The 19,958-nt window shown below is 43.1% G+C and overlaps 2 protein-coding genes across 3 annotated transcripts in view; both read right to left on the bottom strand.

The window, feature by feature from the left end:
• Nucleotides 1-19,958, bottom strand: part of LOC143768285 (uncharacterized) — a 371,133-nt gene that overhangs the window by 109,301 nt on the left and 241,874 nt on the right. The window lies entirely within an intron of this gene.
• Nucleotides 1-19,958, bottom strand: part of LOC143766886 (uncharacterized) — a 42,879-nt gene that overhangs the window by 18,485 nt on the left and 4,436 nt on the right. For both annotated transcript variants that reach the window (XM_077254885.1, XM_077254888.1), the window contains exons 2-6: nucleotides 16,877-17,026; nucleotides 16,568-16,747; nucleotides 16,361-16,484; nucleotides 16,180-16,277; nucleotides 15,894-15,984 (exon numbers count right to left, since the gene is read on the bottom strand). The gene's annotated coding sequence lies outside the window, so the exon portion shown is untranslated. The remainder of the gene's footprint in view (nucleotides 1-15,893; nucleotides 15,985-16,179; nucleotides 16,278-16,360; nucleotides 16,485-16,567; nucleotides 16,748-16,876; nucleotides 17,027-19,958) is intronic.

Here is a 19,958-nt window from a genome sequence, read left to right as displayed (position 1 = left end):
AAGAGGAAGGCAATTTAGGCAAAGGCACCAAATGAACCATCTTAGAAAACCGGTCACAAACAACCCAGATAACCGACATCCTCTGGGAAACCGGAAGATCAGAAATAAAATCCATAGAAATATGCGTCCAGGGCCTCTCAGGGACCGGCAATGGCAAAAGCAACCCACTAGCACGGGAACAACAAGGCTTGGCCCGCGCACAAGTCTCACAGGACTGCACAAAAGAACGTACATCACGTGATAAAGAAGGCCACCAAAAGGACTACCAACGAAGTCTCTGGTACCAAAAATACCTAGATGGCTCTGTATACTGTGGCCTCTGTTCACACAGGATGCATGATAGCAATGGCTGGCCCGCTATATGGCGTTACTAATAGGCCAGAGCCATATGCTTTGTATTTCTGTGTGAACATGCCACATACAGATCATTTTTGCACAGGTGTGCCAGGCGGCCAAATCCTGATTGTAGGCTGGCTGCAGTATCGGTATTATTGCACCTGTGCATCTGTCATCCACCATCTTAACTTGGGTCTGCTGCACTTTGGTTAGTGTAATTAGTTGGAGGCCTCAGACAGGTAAGCATCTTTGCCTGTGCTTTGGTTTTTTTTACCAAAAATACCAGGATGACCAGCCAACACAGAACAGTGAACCTCAGAAATCACTCTATTAGTCCATCTGTCAGGAACAAACAATTTCCCCACTGGACAGCGGTCAGGTCTGTCAGCCTGAAATTCCTGAAGAACCCGTCGTAAATCAGGGGAAATGGCAGAAAGAACCACCCCTTCTTTCAGAATGCCGACCAGTTCAAGGACCTCAGGAGAATCAGGCAAAAAACTCCTAGAAAGGGCATCAGCCTTAATATTCTTAGAACCCGGAAGATACGAGACCACAAAATCAAAGCGGGAAAAAAACAAGGACCATTGAGCCAGTCTAGGATTCAGCCGTTTGGCAGACTCGAGGTAAATCAGATTCTTATGATCGGTCAAGACCACAATACCGTGCTTAGCCCCCTCAAGCCAATGTCGCCACTCCTCAAACGCCCACTTCATAGCCAGCAACTCCCGATTGCCGACATCATAATTGCGTTCAGCAGGCGAAAATTTACGGGAAAAGAAGGCACACGGTTTCATCAAGGAACCAACAGGATCCCTCTCTGACAAAACGGCCCCTGCCCCAATCTCAGAAGCGTCAATCTCAACCTGAAACGGAAGAGCAACATCTGGTTGATGCAACACCGGAGCAGAAGTAAATTGACGTTTAAGCTCCTGAAAGGCAGAAACAGCCGCAGAGGACCAATTCGCTACATCAGCGCCTTTCTTCGTCAAATCGGTCAAGGGTTTAACCACGCTGGAAAAGTTAGCAATGAAACGGCGATAAAAATTTTCAAAACCCAAAAATTTTTGAAGGCTCTTTACGGACGTGGGTTGAATCCAATCATGAATGGCCTGAACCTTAACCGGATCCATTTCAATAGATGAAGGAGAAAAAATAAAACCCAAAAAAGAAACCTTCTGCACCCCAAAGAGACACTTAGACCCCTTCACAAACAAAGCATTGTCACGAAGGATCTGAAATACCATCCTGACCTGTTTTACATGAGACTCCCAATCATCAGAAAAAAATCAAAATATCGTCCAGATATACAATCAAGAATTTATCAATATAAGTCCGGAAGATATCATGCATGAAAGATTGAAAAACACATGGAGCATTAGTGAGCCCGAATGGCATCACAAGGTATTCAAAATGGCCTTCGGGAGTATTGAACGCAGTTTTCCATTCATCACCCTGCTTAATACGAACAAGATTATACGCCCCCCGAAGGTCAATCTTTGTAAACCAACTAGCCCCCTTAATCCTAGCAAACAAATCGGAAAGCAAAGGAAAAGGGTATTGAAACTTGACCGTGATCTTATTCAAGAGGCGATCATCAATACAGGGTCTCAAGGAGCCATCCTTCTTAGCAACAAAAAAAAATCCCACTCCCATCGGTGAAGAAGATGGCCAAATATGCCCTTTCTCCAAAGATTCCTTAACATATCTCCGCATAGCGGTATGTTCAGGCACAGACAGGTTGAAGAGTCGGCCCTTAGGAAACTTACAGCCTGGAATCAAATCAATAGCACAATCACAGTCCCTGTGCGGTGGAAGAGAACTGGACTTGGACTCATCGAATACATCCTGAAAATCAGACAAAAACACTGGAATTTCGGAAGAGGAAGAAGAGGAGATGGACATTAAAGGAACATCATTATGAACCCCCTGACAACCCCAACTAGTCACAGACATAGACTTCCAGTCCAACACAGGATTATGTACCTGCAACCATGGAAAACCCAGCACGACAGCATCATGCAAATTATGCAACACCAGAAATCGACAATCTTCCTGATGGGCTGGCGCCATGCGCATGGTCACCTGTGTCCAAAACTGGGGCTTATTTTTAGCCAAAGGTGTAGCATCAATGCCTCTTAAAGGAATAAGGTTCTGCAGAGGCTGCAAGGGAAAACCACAACGCCTGGCAAACTCAAAGTCCATTAAGTTAAAAGTGGCGCCTGAGTCCACAAACGCCATGACAGAAAATGATGACAATGAGCAGATCAAGGACACAGATTACAGAAATTTAGGTTGTACAGTACTGATGGTAAATGAACTAGCGATCCTCTTTGTCCGCTTAGGGCAGACTGAAATGACATGAGAAGCGTCGCCACAATAATAACACAATCCATTCTGACGTCTGAATCCCTGTCGTTCTGTTCTAGACAGAATCCTATCACACTGCATTGGCTCAGCACTCTGCTCTGAGGACAACGCCACAGCGCGCACAGTTCTGCGCTCCCGCAAGCGCCGATCATTCTGAATGGCCAGAGACATAGAATCACTCAGACCGACAGGTGTGGGAAACCCCACCATAACATCTTTAACGGATTCAGAAAGACCCTTTCTGAAAATTGCAGCCAAAGCATAATCATTCCATTTAGTCAACACAGACCATTTTCTAAATTTCTGACAATACAACTCTGCCGCCTCTTGACCCTGAGACAGGGCCAACAAGGTCTTCTCCGCTTGATCCACAGAATTAGGTTCATCATATAATAGTCCTAAAGACTGAAAAAAGGAGTCTACATTAAGCAAAGCCTGATTCCCCGATTCCAGGGAAAATGCCCAATCCTGTGGATCACCACGCAGCAGGGAAATAACGATTTTAACCTGCTGAATTGAATCACCAGAGGATCGAGGTCTCAAAGCAAAAAACAGTTTACAGTTGTTTTTAAAGCGCAAAAATTTGGACCTGTCACCAAAAAACAAATCAGGAGTAGGAATCTTCGGCTCTAAAGCAGGAGTCTGAACAATATAATCAGAAATTCCCTGTACCCTAGCAGCAAGCTGGTCTACACGAAAAGCTAATTCCTGAACATCCATGCTAACACAAGACTCTTCAGCCACCCAGAGAAAAAGAGGGAGAAGACAAAGCAGACTACAGAAAAAAAAATGACTCCACACCTTTCCTCCCTTCTTCTGAGATGCATTTAACTCATTGTTGGCCAGTTGTACTGTTATGATTTGGTGTCTTTGGAGCCGCATGAAACTTTCTCTGGAGTAGGTGGAAACTGTACTGACCGCAAACCCTGAACTATCACCACAACTAGAAGTAGCCGTGGGGTGTACCTAACAAACCCTAGACACCTCGACACAGCCGGAGGACTAAATATCCCTATAGATAGAAAAAGGAATACTATCTTGCCTCAGAGCAGAATCCCCAAAGGATAGGCAGCCCCCCACAAATATTGACTGTGAGTAGGAGAAGAGAGACACACGCAGGCAGAAAACAGAATCCAGCAAATGAGGCCACTCTAGCTAAATAGGGAAAGACAGGACAGAATACTAAGCGGTCAGTATTAAAACCCTTTCAAAAATATCCACAGCAGATAATACAAAAAGTTCCACAGTCTAACTAAAGACATGGAAAGTATATCTGCAACTCCTGAGAATCCAACAAGACTGAGAAAATACTGACACAATCTAAGCTGGACTAAAACCATGAATAGCACTGAATCATTAAGCACACAGCATGTGTACCAAGAAAACAAAACCAGACACTTATCTTTGCTGATTTGGTAGCAAGGCAACAGGAACCAAGCAAGGACCAACACCTCCAGAATCCTGCAAGCCTAAATACCCCAGTCAGAACTGCAATTAGCAGATACACCTGACCAAGGCTGCAACCCAGGGACAACTGCATTACCACGTACAACCACCGGAGGGAGCCCAAAAGCAGAATTCACAACAGGGGCCATAATGAACTGTATGGAGCATTATATATGGCACATTGTTATATGGAGCATCTATTGGGCCATAATGAACTGTATGGAGCATTATATGGGGCACATTGTTATACGGAGCATCTATGGGGCCATAATGAACTGTATAGAGCATTATATGGGGCACATTGTTATACGGAGCATCTATGGGGCCTGTTGTGAATTCTGTTTTCGGGCTCCCTCCGGTGGTTGTAAGTGGTAGTGCAGTTGTCCCTGGTTTGCAGCCCTGGTCATGTGTTTCTACTAATTACAGTTTTGACTGGGCTACTTAGGCTTGCAGGATTCATTAGTCCCTGCCAGTTGTCCATTGTTTTTGGAGGTCTTGTCCTTGCCTGGTTCCTTCTGCCCTGCTGCTAATCTGCAAACATAAGTGTCTGGTTTCTTGTTGCACACATGCTGTGTCCTTTATGATTCAGTATTATTCATTGTTTTTGTCCAGCTTAGATTGTCTTAATGTTTTCTCAGTCTTGTTGGATTCTCAGGATTTGCAGATGTACATTTCACATCTCTAGTGAGATTGTGGAACCTTTTTGTATTATCTGCTGTGGGTATTTTTGAATTATTTTAATAATGACCTCTTAGTACTCTGTCCTGTCTTTCCTGTTTAGCTAGTGTGGCCTCATTTGCTGGAATCTGTTATTCTGCCTATGTGTGTCCTTCCTCTCCTTCTCACAGTCATTATTTGTGGGGGGCTGCCTATTCTTTGGGGCTCTGCTCTGAGGCAAGTTAGTATTCCTATTTCCATCTATAGGGGTATTTAGTCCTCCGGCTGTGTCGAGGTGTCTAGGTTGGTTAGGTACATCCCACGGCTACTTCTAGTTGCGGTGTCAGTTCAGGGTTTGCGGTCAGTACAGATTCCACGTCTCCTGAGAAAGATTCATGCGGCTTCATAGTCACCGGATCATAACAGTACAACAGGCCAAAAATGAGTTAAATGCATCCCAGAAGAAGGGAAGAAAAGGGTTGAGCCATTTTTTTTTTCCTTTCTGCAGTTTGATTTGCAGTTTTTTTTTCTTCCCTCTTTACCTCTGGGTGGCTGATGAATCTTGTGTGAGCATGAATGTTCAGGAATTAGCTTCTCGTCTAGAACAACTTGCTGCTAGGGTACAGGGAATTTCTGATTATATTGTGCAGACTCCTGTTTTAGAGCCAAGGATTCCTATTCCAGATTTGTTTTCTGGTGACAGGTCCAAATTTTTGGGGTTTAAAAACAATTGTAAACTGTTTCTTGCTTTGAGACCTCGATCCTCTGGTGGTTCCGTGATGAAACCATGTGCCTTCTTTTCTCGTAAATTTTCGCCTGCTGAACGCAATTATGATGTCGGTGATTGTGAGTTGTTGGCTATGAAGTGGGCGTTTGAGGAGTGGCGACATTGGCTTGAGGGAGCTAAGCACCGTTTTGTGGTCCTAACTGATCATAAGAATCTGATTTACCTTGAGTCTGCCAAGCGGTTGAATCCTAGACAGGCTCGATGGTCTTTGTTTTTTTCCCGTTTTGATTTTGTGGTCTCGTATCTTCCTGGTTCTAAGAATATTAAGGCTGATGCCCTTTCTAGGAGTTTTTTGCCTGATTCTCCTGAGGTCCTTGAACCGGTCGGCATTCTGAAAGAAGGGGTGGTTCTTTCTGCCATTTCCCCTGATTTATGACGGGTTCTTCAGGAATTTCAGGCTGACAGACCTGAACGCTGTCCAGTGGGGAAATTGTTTGTTCCTGACAGATGGACTAGTAGAGTGATTTCTGAGGTTCATTGTTCTGTGTTGGCTGGTCATCTTGGTATTTTTGGTACCAGAGACTTGGTTGGTAGGTCCTTTTGGTGGCCTTCTTTGTCACGTGATGTGCGTTCTTTTGTGCAGTCCTGTGGGACTTGTGCGCGGGCCAAGCCTTGTTGTTCCCGTGCTAGTGGGTTGCTTTTGCCATTGCCTGTCCCTGAGAGGCCTTGGACGCATATTTCTATGGATTTTATTTCCGATCTTCCCGTTTCCCAGAAGATGTCGGTTATCTGGGTTGTTTGTGACCGGTTTTCTAAGATGGTTCATTTGGTGCCTTTGCCTAAATTGCCTTCCTCTTCAGATTTGGTTCCGTTGTTTTTTCAGCATGTGGTTCGTTTGCATGGTATTCCGGAGAATATTGTGTCTGACAGAGGTTCCCAATTTGTTTCTAGGTTTTGGCGGGCGTTTTCTGCTAGGCTGGGCATTGATTTATCTTTTTCCTCTGCATTTCATCCTCAGACGAATGGCCAGACCGAGTGAACTAATCAGACTTTGGAGACTTATTTGAGATGCTTTGTGTCCGCTGATCAGGATAATTGGGTGGCCTTTTTGCCATTGGCCGAGTTTGCCCTTAATAATCGGGCTAGTTCGGCTACTTTGGTTTCGCCTTTTTTTTGTAATTTTGGTTTTCATCCTCGTTTTTCTTCTGGGCAGGTTGAGCCTTCTGACTGTCCTGGTGTGGATTCTGTGGTTGACAGGTTGCAGCAGATTTGGACTCATGTGGTAGACAGTTTGGTGTTGTCTCAGGAGAAGGCTCAACGTTTTGCTAACCGTTGTCGGGGTGTTGGTTCCCGGCTTCGGGTTGGGGATCTGGTCTGGTTGTCTTCCCGTCATGTTCCTATGAAGGTTTCTTCTCCTAAGTTTAAGCTTCGGTTTATTGGTCCTTATAGGATTTCTGAGATTATTAAACCGGTGTCTTTTCTTTTGGCGCTTCCTGCCTCTTTTGCTATCCATAATGTCTTCCATAGATCTTTATTGCGGAAATATGTGGTACCCGTTGTTCCCTCTGTTGATCCTCCGGCCCCTGTGTTGGTTGATGGGGAGTTGGAGTATATGGTTGAGAACATTTTGGATTCTCGTTTTTCGAGGCGGAGGCTTCAGTATCTTGTCAAATGAAAGGGTTATGGCCAAGAGGATAATTCTTGGGTTTTAGCCTCTGATGTCCATGCTGCTGATTTGGTTCATGCTTTTCATCTGGCTCATCCTGATCGGCCTGGGGGCTCTGGTGAGGGTTCGGTGCCCCCTCCTCAAGGGGGGGATACTGTTGTGAATTCTGTTTTCGGGCTCCCTCCAGGGGTTGTAAGTGGTAGTGCAGTTGTCCCTGGTTTGCAGCCCTGGTCAGGTGTTTCTACTAATTACAGTTTTGACTGGGCTATTTAGGCTTGCAGGATTCATTAGTCCCTGCCAGTTGTCCATTGTTTTTGGAGGTCTTGTCCTTGCCTGGTTCCTTCTGCCCTGCTGCTAATCTGCAAAAGATAAGTGTCTGGTTTCTTTGTTGCACACATGCTGTGTACTTTATGATTCAGTATTATTCATTGTTTTTGTCCAGCTTAGATTGTGTTAATGTTTTCTCAGTCTTGTTGGATTCTCAGGAGTTGCAGATGTACATTTCACATCTCTAGCGAGATTGTGGAACCTTTTTGTATTATCTGCTGTGGGTATTTTTGAAGTATTTTAATACTGACCGCTTAGTACTGTGTCCTATCTTTCCTGTTTAGCTAGTGTGGCCTCATTTGCTGGAATCTGTTATTCTGCCTATGTGTGTCCTTCCTCTCCTTCTCACAGTCATTATTTGTGGGGGGCTGCCTATTCTTTGGGGCTCTGCTCTGAGGCAAGTTAGTATTCCTATTTCCATCTATAGGGGTATTTAGTCCTTCGGCTGTGTCGAGGTGTCTAGGTTGGTTAGGTACATCCCACGGCTACTTCTAGTTGCAGTGTCAGTTCAGGGATTGCGGTCAGTACAGATTCCACTTCTCCTGAGAAAGATTCATGCGGCTTCATAGTCACCGGATCATATCAGGGGCCATAATGAACTGTATAGAGCATTATATGGGGCACATTGTTATATGGAGCATCTATGGGGCCATAATGAACTGTATGGTGCATTACATGGGGCACATTATTATATGGAGCATCTATGGGGCCATAATGAACTGCATGGAGTATTACATGGCGCACATTGTTATATGGAGCATCTATGGGGCCATAATGAACTGTATGGAGCATTATATGGGGAACATTGTTATATGGAGCATCTATGGGGCCATAATGAACTGTATGGAGCATTATATGGGGCACATTGTTATATGGAGCATCTATGGGGCCATAATGAACTGTATGGTGCATTATATGGGGCACATTGTTATATGGAGCATCTATGGGGCCATAATGAACTGTATGGAGCATTATATGGGGCTCCTGATTCAATATGGATATTCAAAAACACTTAACCTACTGAAGTCTCAATTAATTTTACTTTTATTGGTATCTATTTTAACTTTTGACATTTGCCAGTAGCTGCTGTATTTTCCACCCTAGGCTTATATTCGAGTCAATACGTTTTCCCAGCTTTTTTTTTGCAAAATTAGGGGAGTCGGCTTATACTCGGGTCGGCTTATACGCGGGTATATACGGTATATATTCGTTCCAATAAATACATTTATTTATGTAAATGAAAAAAACAAAAGTACACATATTTAGTATCGCCGCGTCCGTAACGACCCGACCTATAAATGTGTCCCACTAGTTAACCCCTTCAGTGAACACCGTAAAAAAAAGGCAAAAACAACACTTTATCACCATACCGCCGAACAAAAAGTGGAATAAAACGCGATCAAAAAGACGGATATAAATAACCATAGTATCACTGAAAACGTCATCTTGTCCAGCAAAAAACGAGCTGCCATTCAGCATCATCAGCAAATAAATAAAAAAGTTACAGCCCTCAGAATAAAGCGATGTCAAAATAATGATTTTTTCTGTAAAATAGTTTTTATCGTATAAAAGCACCAAAACATAAAAAATGATATAAATGAGGTATCGCTGTAATCGTACTGACCCGAAGAATAAAAATGCTTTATCCATTTTACCAAACGTGGAACGGTATAAACGCCTCCCCCAAAAGAAATTCATGAATAGCTGGTTTTTGGTCATTCTGACTCACAAAAATCAGAATGAAAAGCCATCAAAAAATGTCATGTGCGAAAAAATAGTACCAACAAAAACGTCAACTCGTCCGGCAAAAAACAAGACCTCACATGACTGTGGGCCAAAATATAGAAAAATTAGAGCTCTCAAAATGTGGTAACGCAAAAACTATTTTTAGAAATAAAAAGCGTCTTTTAGTGTGTGACGGCTGTCAAGCATAAAAACCCGCTATAAATAGTAAATCAAACCCCCTTCATCACCCCCTTAGTTAGGGAAAAATAATAAAATAAAAAAATGTATTTATTTCCATTTTCCCATTAGGGTTAGGGTTGGAGCTAAAGTTAGGATTTGGATTACATTTACGGCTGGGTTATGGTTGGGATTAGGGTTAGGGTTGTGTTGGGATTAGGGGTGTGGTTAGGGGTGTGTTGGGGTTAGGGTTGGAGTTAGAATTTGGAGGTTTCCACTGTTTAGGCACATCAGGGGCTCTGCAATGCAACATGACGTCCGATCTCAATCCATACAATTCTGCGTTGAAAAAGTGAAACGGCGCTCCTTACCTTCCGAGCTCTACCGTGTGCCCAAACAGTGGTTTACCCCCACATATGGGGTATCAGCGTACTCGGGACAAATTGGGCAAGTTTTGGGATCAGGTTCTACAGCCATACCGGGTATCAAAAAAATCATATACCTGGTATAAAAAGTTAGTCATTTATTTGTTTCAGGTGGCCACATATAATTCTTTTGTGTTATACAAAAAAGCCGGAAATGCAGATACTTTCCTTGATTATCAGGAAAAGGTCATTGAAAATCTTGTTTTTGAAAATGTTGTCCCCGCCAATCCTTTAGAATCTGAAGATGTCAGAAGACTCACTGAGCGACATTTTATTGCTCTCATTCCAGCAACTGAAACAAGAAAGATCCCCCAGAGAAGATGTCGTGTATGTTCCAAGAGAGGAATGAGGCATGATACCCGCTATTATTGCCCACAATGCCCATCATTGCCGGCCTTATGCCTCCATGACTGATTTACAATCTTCCACACAGAACCACGTTTTTAAACTGTTTTGACATTCAAGCATTTGGTTTATTTAGTGACAGACACATCTGAGTAGAGCTGACCTAACAATTTCTGGGGGTAGGTGGGGGGGATGTCTCCAGAGACACAAGCTGGGCACAATATATTGGGCACTACAATGACATTTTTGCAATTTTTGCTCTAAAACTCCCACTACGTGTTTCTGGAAGTCATCCGTGTAGTGAAAATGGTCACTATATACATAGATGAATAACCAGAGGGGTGTCATTTCCAAAATGGGGTCACTTCAGGGGAGATTCTGTTGTTCTAGCACTTAGCAGCTCTCCAAAGTGCCATAACAGGAGAATCCCCCCTGAAGTGACCCCATTTTGGAAATGACACCCCTCTGGGAATTCATCTATGGGTGTAGTGACCATTTACCTATCTACGTATTTTCCAATGTAAAATCTGGAGTTAAAACAACATTTTAGTGGTAAAAATGTAATTATTTTTTCTTCACTGTCCAATGGTATAATTTTCTATGGAACAGCTGTGGTGTCAGTATGGTCACTGCACCACTAGAAGAATTCATTCAGGGAAGTATTGTGGAAAATGCAGTCACTTTTGGGGGCTTATGCTGTTCTGGCACCTCAGGGGGCTCTGACAATGTGACATGTCACCACAAACAATTCCAGGAAAATCTGCTCTGCAATATGGCGCTCCTTCCCTTCTGAGCTCTGCCATGCACCCAAACAGTGGTTTACCCCCACCTATGGCGTATCGGCATGCTCAAGAGAAATTTCACAATAACTTTTGGCATCCAATTTCTCCGGTTACCCTTTGGAAAAAAATTGAGGGCAAAAAGATCATTTTTTTTTTAGAAAAAAATAAGATTTTTTATTTTCACGGCTCTACGTAATTAACTTCTGTGAAGCACTTGGGGATTCAAAGTGCCACACATCTAGATAAGTTTCTTGGGGGGGTCTAGTTTCCAAAATGGGGTCAATTGTTGGGGTGTTTCCACTGTTTAGACACATCAGGGGCTCTGACAATGTGACATGTCACCCACAAACAATTCAAGCAAAATCTGCTCTCCAATATGGCGCGCCTTCCCTTCCAAGCTCTGCCTTGCGCCCAAACAGTAGTATTCCCCCACATATGGGATATCGCCGTGCTCAGGAGAAACTGCACAACAAATTGCATGGAGCATTTTCTCCTATTACCCTTACGATAATGCAAAATATGGAGCTAAAACGATTTATTTGTGAAAAATGTATTTTTTTTTTATTTCCATGGCTCTACATTATAAACTTCTGTGGAGCATCTGTGGGTTCAAGGTGCTCAATACACATCCAGATAAGTTCCCTAAGGGATCTAGTTTACAAAAATGGTGTCACTTGTGGGGTGTTTCAATGTTTAGGCACATCAGGGGCTCTCCAAACGCAACATGGCAACCACTAATTATTCCAACATATTTTACATTCAAACAGCTAAATGGCGCTCCTTCCCTTCTGAACACTGCCGTGTGCCCAGAGAGTAGTGTACAATCGTATGTAGGGTATTGTGAGAAGCTGGAAAATAATTTGTAAGATCCATTTGTTTTCTATTATCCTTTGTGAATAATTCCAAAGTTATCCCCACATAAAGTGACCACATCAGATTGTAAAAATGGGGCCTGATTAAGAACACAAAACTGGCTGCAGGAAGAGGTTAAATCAGAGTATTGTGGACACTACTGTAATCAAAAACTGACTATAGACAATAACATCTACTGAAATGCTCAAACTGAACAGTCTCCATCAGTAATAAATGAGGAGCTAGTGGTGAAACCTCTCTGGGGTAATTAGAGCACGGGGCTCGGTGACTTCACAATCTAAACTATCGGAAGCTCCAATATTTTCTGCCAGATGAGTTTCAAGAAGAAATATTACACATTTAACCACTTCATGACCGCTGATACGTCTTTTAACGGTGGCAGTTAAGGGTACTTAAACCACAGTGCCGTTAATTAACAGCGCTGTGGAAAAAGTGAATAGCGCCCCCCAGAGTCGGATTTTCTCTGGGGCCTTGGTTGCCGGGGGTAGCCGAGACCCCAGAGAACATGATTTGGGGGGGGGGGGTTTATCGACCCCCGAGTTGCGATCGCTGGTAATTAACGTTTACCGGCGGTCGCAACAACAACAAAAAAAGCGATTTGCCATTTAATTTCTCTGTCCTCCGATGTGATCGCACATCAAAGGACAGAGAAATGGGGTCCCCGATTGCCCTCCGATACTCACTTGTCTCCCCCCAGTGCTCATCGTGGCTCCCGATGGGCGCCACCATCTTGTTCCGGGAAAAAAAATGGCGGGCGCATGCGCAGTGCACCCGCTGCCCGGGACCTGGCAGATCTTTGGGGTCTCGGCTGCCGGGGGTAGCAGAGACACCAAAGAACATGATCAGGGTCGTTTTTTACCGACCCCTGTTTTGCGATCGCCGGTAATTAACCATTTACCGGTGGCCACAAGAAAAAAGCGATCTGTCATTCTCTGTCCTCTGATGTGATCGCACACAGGGGGATCGGGGACCCTGTTATACTTACTGGTGTCCCTGGGTCCTCCTGCTTCCTCTCCTGGCCGTCGGCTTCTTGCTCTGGCAAGAAAATAGCGGGCGCATGAGCAGTGCGCCCAACGTGATCTGGCGGCCAGCAGAGGAAGATTCTTCCTCTTGTTTTATTTTGGTCACTGTGAGATCCTATCACAGTGATCAAAATAAAAAAATAGTAAATAATCCCCCCCCTTATCACCCCCTTAGTTAGGAAAAAATAATAAAATAAAAAAAATGTATGTATTTCTATATTCCAATTAAGGTTAGGGCTAGGGTTAGAGCTAGGGTTAGGGTTGTGGTTAGGGTTAGGGCTAAAGTTAGTGTTAGAGTTGGGATTAGGGTTGGCATTAGGGTTTCGTTTAGGATTAGGGTTAGGTTTTGAGGTTAGGGTTGAGACTAGGGTTGTGTTGGGTATAGGGGTGTGGTGGGGTTAGGGTTGGAGTTAGAATTGGGGGGTTTCAACTGTTTAGGTACATCAGGGGTCTCCAAATGAGACAGCCAATTTTGCGCTCAAAAAGTCAAATTATGCTCCCTACCTTCTGAGCTCTGTCGTGCGCCCAAACAGTGGTTTTCCCCCACATATGGAACAACAACTTTTGGGGTCCAGTTTCTCATGTTTCTCCTTGCGAAAAGAAAAAAAATTGGGGGCTAAAAAATCATATTTGTGGAAAAAAAATGATTTTTTATTTTCACAGCTCTGCGTTGTAAACTTCTGTGAAACACTTGGGGGTTCAAAGTTCTCACAACACATCTAGATAAGTTCCTTGGGGGGTCTAGTTTCCAATATGGGGTCACTTGTGGCGGGTTTCTACTGTTTAGGTACATCAGGGGCTCTGCAAACGCAACATAACGCCCGCAGACTATCAAAGTCTGCATTCCAAAACAGCGCTCCTTCCCTTCCGAGCTCTGTCATGCGCCCAAACAGTGGCCCCCCACATATGGGGTATCAGCGTACTCAGTACAAACTGGACAACAAATTTTGGGGTCCAATTTCTCATGTTAGCCTTGAGAAATAAAAAAAATTGCAAGCTAAAAAATAATTTTTGAGGAAAAAAAAAGGATTTTTTATTTTCACGGCTCTACGTTATAAATTTCTATGAAGCACTGGGGGGTTCAAAGTGCTCACCACACATCTACATAAGTTCCTTAATGGGTCTAGTTTCCAAAATGGGGTCACTTGTGGTTTTTTTTCACTGTTTAGGCACATCAGGGGCTCTCCAAACGCGACATGGCGTCCGATCTCAATTCCAACCAATTCAGCATTGAAAAAGTAAAATAGAACTCCTTCTCTTCCAAGCTCTGCGGTGCACCTAAACTGTTGTTACCCCCACATATGGGGCATGGGCGTACTCAGGACAAATTGCACAACCACTTTCGTGGTCCAATTTCTCTTGTTACCCTTGTAAAAATAAAAATTTGGGGGCGAAAAGATCATTTTTGTAGAAAAAAAATGTGATTTTTTATTTTCACAGCTCTACGTTATAAACTTCTGTGAAGCACCTGGGGGTTTCAAGTGCTCACCACACATCTAGATAAGTCTTTAAGGGGTCTAGATTCCAAAATGGTGTCACTTGTGGGGGGTTTCCACTATTTAGGCACATCAGGGGCTCTGCAAACGCGACATGGCATCCGATCTCAATTCCAGCCAATTCTGCATTGTCAAGTCAAACGGCGCTCCTTCTCTTACAAGCTCTGCCGTGCGCCCAAACAGTGGTTTACCCCCACATGTGGGGTATCGGCGTATTCAGGAGAAATTGCAAAACAAATTTTGTGGTTCGTTTTCTCTTTTTACACTTGCGAAAATAAAAAAAATTGGTTCTGAAGTAAAATGTTTGCAAAAAAAAAGTTAAATGTTAATTTTTTCCTTCAAATTGTTTCAGTTCCTGTGAAGCACGTAAAGGGTTAATAAACTTCTTGAATGTGGTTTTGAGCACCTTGAGGGGTGCAGTTTTTAGAATGGCGTCAAATTTGGGTATTTTCTGTCACGTACACCCCTCAAAATGACTTTAAATGTGACATGGTCCCTAAAAAAAATGGTTTTGTAAATTTTGTTGTAAAAATGAGAAATCGCTGGTCAACTTTTAACCCTTATAACTTCCTAACCAAAAAAAAAATTTATTTCCAAAATTGTGCTGATGTAGACATGTGGAAAATGTTATTTATTAACAATTTTTTGTGACATATCTCTCAGATTTAAGGGAATAAAAATTCAAAGTTTGAAAATTGCAAAATTTAAATTTTTTTTTGCCATATTTCCGTTTTTTTTCATAAATAATCGCAAGTAATATCGAAGAAATGTTACCACTAACATGAAGTACAATATGTCACGAAAAAACAGTCTCAGAATCAGCGTGATCCATTAAAGCGTTCCAGAGTTATAACCCCATAAAGGGACAGTGGTCAGATTTGTAAAAACTGGCCCGGTCAGTAAGGGGTTAAAGAGAACTGTGTATAATAGTGCAGAGCGGAGATGTCTTGAAAGGAACCTGTCAGCAGGATTGTGCTCAGTGACTACAGACAATGTCAGGTCGGTGCCGTTATACTGATTACACTGATACCTGGTGATGAAATCCGTCTTATGGTTGTTGTTTAATCTGTATTTGTAGATTTTAGTTGATGACATTCTCGTGCTCTGGGACGGGGCTGTGGGCGGGGCTTTATGTGGTGCTGTGGGCGGGGCTTTTTGTGGTGCTCTGATTGCATATTCATCTGTATTGGCTTATGACAGGTCGCTGATCCCTCACTACATGAGCTGACATCCCCTCTGACTTTGGATCCTAGACCCCGTGGCATGACGCTGGTTCCGATCGCTGCCATGGAGACCCGATGTCGTCATGACGACATCCGGGTCTCCAGACCTGAGAGGTTTCCTGTCATGCGCAGTGATGATCAGGAAGTCTCTCAGGTCAGTGTATAGAAGGAGAATGTTGTGGTCTAGAGGCAAAATGGTGATCATGGTAATACGGCCGGACTACACCACCGATAAAGCAGCCACAGCCGGTGACTGAGAAGAATCTGTGACCTCTCTGCATTTAGTGGTTACTACTCACCTGGGTAGTCATATGTAGGAATCTCCTCTTTACACCACTCATCCCCCCTCACATATGTCTCTGTAGTATTAATATGGGTCAGATCTTCACCCTGAAACAAATATTATAAAAGTCACCGACAGATGGAGAAGTCACATCTATGACCAGCTCTAATCCTGCCATCTCCACCGTTCTCATTACACAAGTATAAAACATATAATACTGGTGGATAAAACAAGACTGAGCACAAGACCTTCACCAGGGTCTACCCATCATAGGGGAGATCTCCTGACACCTCTCCATCTACCTGATGATCCTGAGGAGCACTGGGATCTTCTTGGTTACAGTCTTGTGGAAGAAGAGGACGGGGACATCTCTCTGGTGTTGTCCTCTTACTGGATAGATCTGGAGGAAACACATACAGGGAGTGAATTCATTCTTTACATACAGATAATTATAGACCGTGTGTATTTAGTCCTGTCTATTACCTGGAGATGTGAGGGGCTGGGGAACCTCCATTATGACGTTCTTGTACAGATCTCTGTGTCCTTCTAAATACTCCCACTCCTCCATGGAGAAATAGACAGCGACATCCTGACACCTTTTAGGAACCTGACACATACAATGATACCGTCATCCCCCCGATCCCTTCATAGTGTTACTGTATAATGTCCCAGCATTCCCAGCAGTGTCACCTCTCCAGTCAGCAACTCAATCATCTTGTAGGTGAGTTCTAGGATCTTATGGTCATTGATGTCCTCATGGATCAGGCGGTGAGGTGGAGGCCCCGTGATTGGGCTCAGGGGTCTTCCCCATCCCTCAGACACAGGGTCCTGACAGCGATCACTAGAGGTCTTCTTCACCACTGTGTAATCCTGGTAATGGAGAGACACATTAATAAATCTCACTAGAGACATTTCCAGAGTCCTCACCTCTCCAGTTCTGTTCATCTGTTATCCCCATAGATAAGAATGATGTAATGTGACGTCATCAGAATCTCTCACCTCTCCAGTAAGCCGGAAGAGGATCTCTAGGGTGAGGTGTAATATCCTCTCCGCCATCTTGTCTCTGTCCATATCCATCTTTGATGGGTAAATCAGTAAAATGTTCTTTTGTAGAAGATCTTCACTGAGAGGATCCGATATTGTAGAGACCTGAATGAGAAGATGAGCCGATGTAACATCATAAGAATCCTGTAATAATACAATTACTGGAGATAATAAGGGAAACATATGAGGAGATTTATTATTTTACGGTATTTAGTTTCCTTCTTTACATCTACTAATAAAACCTATATATTTAGGCCACAGACAACAAGCAGTTTCTTCCTCGGAGTCGGCAGCTGAATACGTTCCTCATAGGCTCATCTTCCATAACGCTAATTCTCATCTCATTTACCGACCCTGGAATCGGCATTAGTAATACTGCAGGAGATATTCATTACACGCGACATGAGAAATAACTACTTCATGATGAGGACGACATCTTCATCTTCTACTACGGCTCTAGATACATATTTGGCCAGAGTCGGTCACTGACTCCATCACCACCGGCCGTCTATATGAAGGTTTCCCGTCTTCCCGCACTGTAATCTTCTATCACGTTAGATCTCAGCTCTGATTCACACACACAAGTTTGTTTATAGCCTATGAAGGGGGTAATACCCATGGAGCTTCCCAGGCTAGTAATATCAGCTCACAACTGTATACTTAGCCTTTAGTGGCTATAAAAATGGGGGACTCCTCTAAAAAAGTGACGTAGTTTGCCCCTATATTTAATAACCAGCAAAGCTATGCAGACAGTTGCGGGTTGATATTAACCCCTTCATGACCTTGCCGTTTTTTTGCAATTCTGACCAGTGTCCCTTTATGAGGTAATAACTCAGGAACGCTTCAACGGATCCTAGCGATTCTGAGATTGTTTTTTCGTGACATATTGGGCTTCATGTTAGTGGTAAATTTAGGTCGATAATTTCTGAGTTTATTTGTGAAAAAAACAGAAATTTGGCAAAAATGTTGAAAATTTCGCAATTTTCACATTTTGAATTTTTATTCTGTTAAACCAGAGAGTTATGTGACAAAAAATAGTTAATAAATAACATTTCCCACATGTCTACTTTACATCAGCACAATTTTGGAAACAATTTTTTTTTTTGCTAGGAAGTTATAAGGGTTAAAATTTGACCAGTGATTTCTCATTTTTACAACAAAATTTACAAAACCATTTTTTTTAGGGACCACCTCACATTTGAAGTCAGTTTGAGGGTTCTATATGGCTGAAAATACCCAAAAGTGACACCATTCTAAAAACTGCACCCCTCAAGGTGCTCAAAACCACATTCAAGAAGTTTATTAACCCTTCAGGTGTTTCACAGCAGCAGAAGCAACATGGAAGTAAAAAATGAACATTTAACTTTTTAGTCACAAAAATGATATTTTAGCGAAATTTTTTTTATTTTCCCAAGGGTAAAAGGAGAAACTGGACCACGGACGTTGTTGTCCAATTTGTCCTGAGTACGCTGATACCTCATATGTGGGGGTAAACCACTGTTTGGGCGCACGGCAGGGCTCGGAAGGGAAGGAGCGCCATTTGACTTTTTCAATGAAAAATTGGCTCCAATCTTTAGCGGACACCATGTCGCGTTTGGAGAGCCCCCGTGTGCCTAAACATTGGAGCTCCCCCACAAGTGACCCCATTTTGGAAACTAGACCCCCCAAGGAACTTATCTAGAAGCATACTGAGCACTTTAAACCCCCAGGTGCTTCACAAATTGATCCGTAAAAATGAAAAAGTACTTTTTTTTCACAAAAAAATTATTTTAGCCTCAATTTTTTCATTTTCACATGGGCAACAGGATAAAATGGATCCTAAATTTTGTTGGGCAATTTCTCCTGAGTACACCAATACCTCACATGTGGGGATAAACCACTGTTTGGGCACATGGTAAGGCTCGGAAGGGAAGGAGCGCCATTTGACTTTTTGAATGAAAAATTATCTCCATCATTAGCGGACACCATGTCGCGTTTGGAAAGCCCCTGTGTGCCTAAACATTGGAGCTCCTCCACAAGTGACCCCATTTTGGAAACTAGACCCCCCAAGGAACTCATCTAGAGGCATAGTGAGCACTTTAAACCCCCAGGTGCTTCACAAATTGATCCGCAAAAATGAAAAAGTACTTTTTTTTCACACAAAATTTCTTTTAGCCTCAATTCTTTCATTTTCACATGGGCAACAGGATAAAATGGATCCTAAAATTTGTTGGGCAATTTCTTCTGAGTATGCTGATACCTCATATGTGGGGGTAAACCACTGTTTGGGTGCACCGCAAGGCTCGGAAGGAGAGGCGTGCCATTTGACTTTTTGAATGGAAAATTAGCTCCAATCGTTAGCGGACACCATGTCGCGTTTGGAGAGCCCCTGTGTGCCTAAACATTGGAGCTCCCCTACAAGCGACCCCATTTTGGAAACTAGACCCCCCAAGGAACTTATCTAGATGCATAGTGAGCACTTATAACCCCCAGGTGCTTCACAGAAGTTTATAACGCAGAGCCGTGAAAATAAAAAAATAATTTTTCTTTCCTCAAAAATGATTTTTAGCCCAGAATTTTTTATTTTCCCAAGGGTAATAGGAAAAATTGGACCCCAAATGTTGTTGTCCAGTTTGTCCTGAGTAAGATGATACCCCATATGTGGGGGTAAACCACTGTTTGGGCGCACGGCAGGGCTCGGAAGGGAAGGCACGCCATTTGGCTTTTTGAATGGAAAATTAGCTCCAATCATTAGCGGACACCATGTCGCGTTTGGAGAGCCCCTGTGTGCCTAAACATTGGAGCTCCCGCACAAGTGACCCCATTTTGGAAACTAGACCTCCCAAGGAACTAATCTAGATGTGTGGTGAGCACTTTGAACCCCCAAGTGCTTCACAGAAGTTTATAACGCAGAGCCATGAAAATAAAAAATAATTTTTCTTTTCTCAAAAATGATTTTTTAGCCCACAATTTTTTATTTTCCCAAGGGTAATAGGAGAAATTGGACCCCAAAAGTTGTTTTCCAGTTTCTCCTGAGTACGATGATACCCCATATGTG

This window comes from Ranitomeya variabilis, chromosome 4, assembly GCF_051348905.1.
Source record: "Ranitomeya variabilis isolate aRanVar5 chromosome 4, aRanVar5.hap1, whole genome shotgun sequence".
NCBI lineage: Eukaryota > Metazoa > Chordata > Amphibia > Anura > Dendrobatidae > Ranitomeya > Ranitomeya variabilis.
The sequence above is the reverse complement of the archived record's forward strand: the minus strand, read 5'-3'. Positions and strand labels throughout refer to the sequence as shown.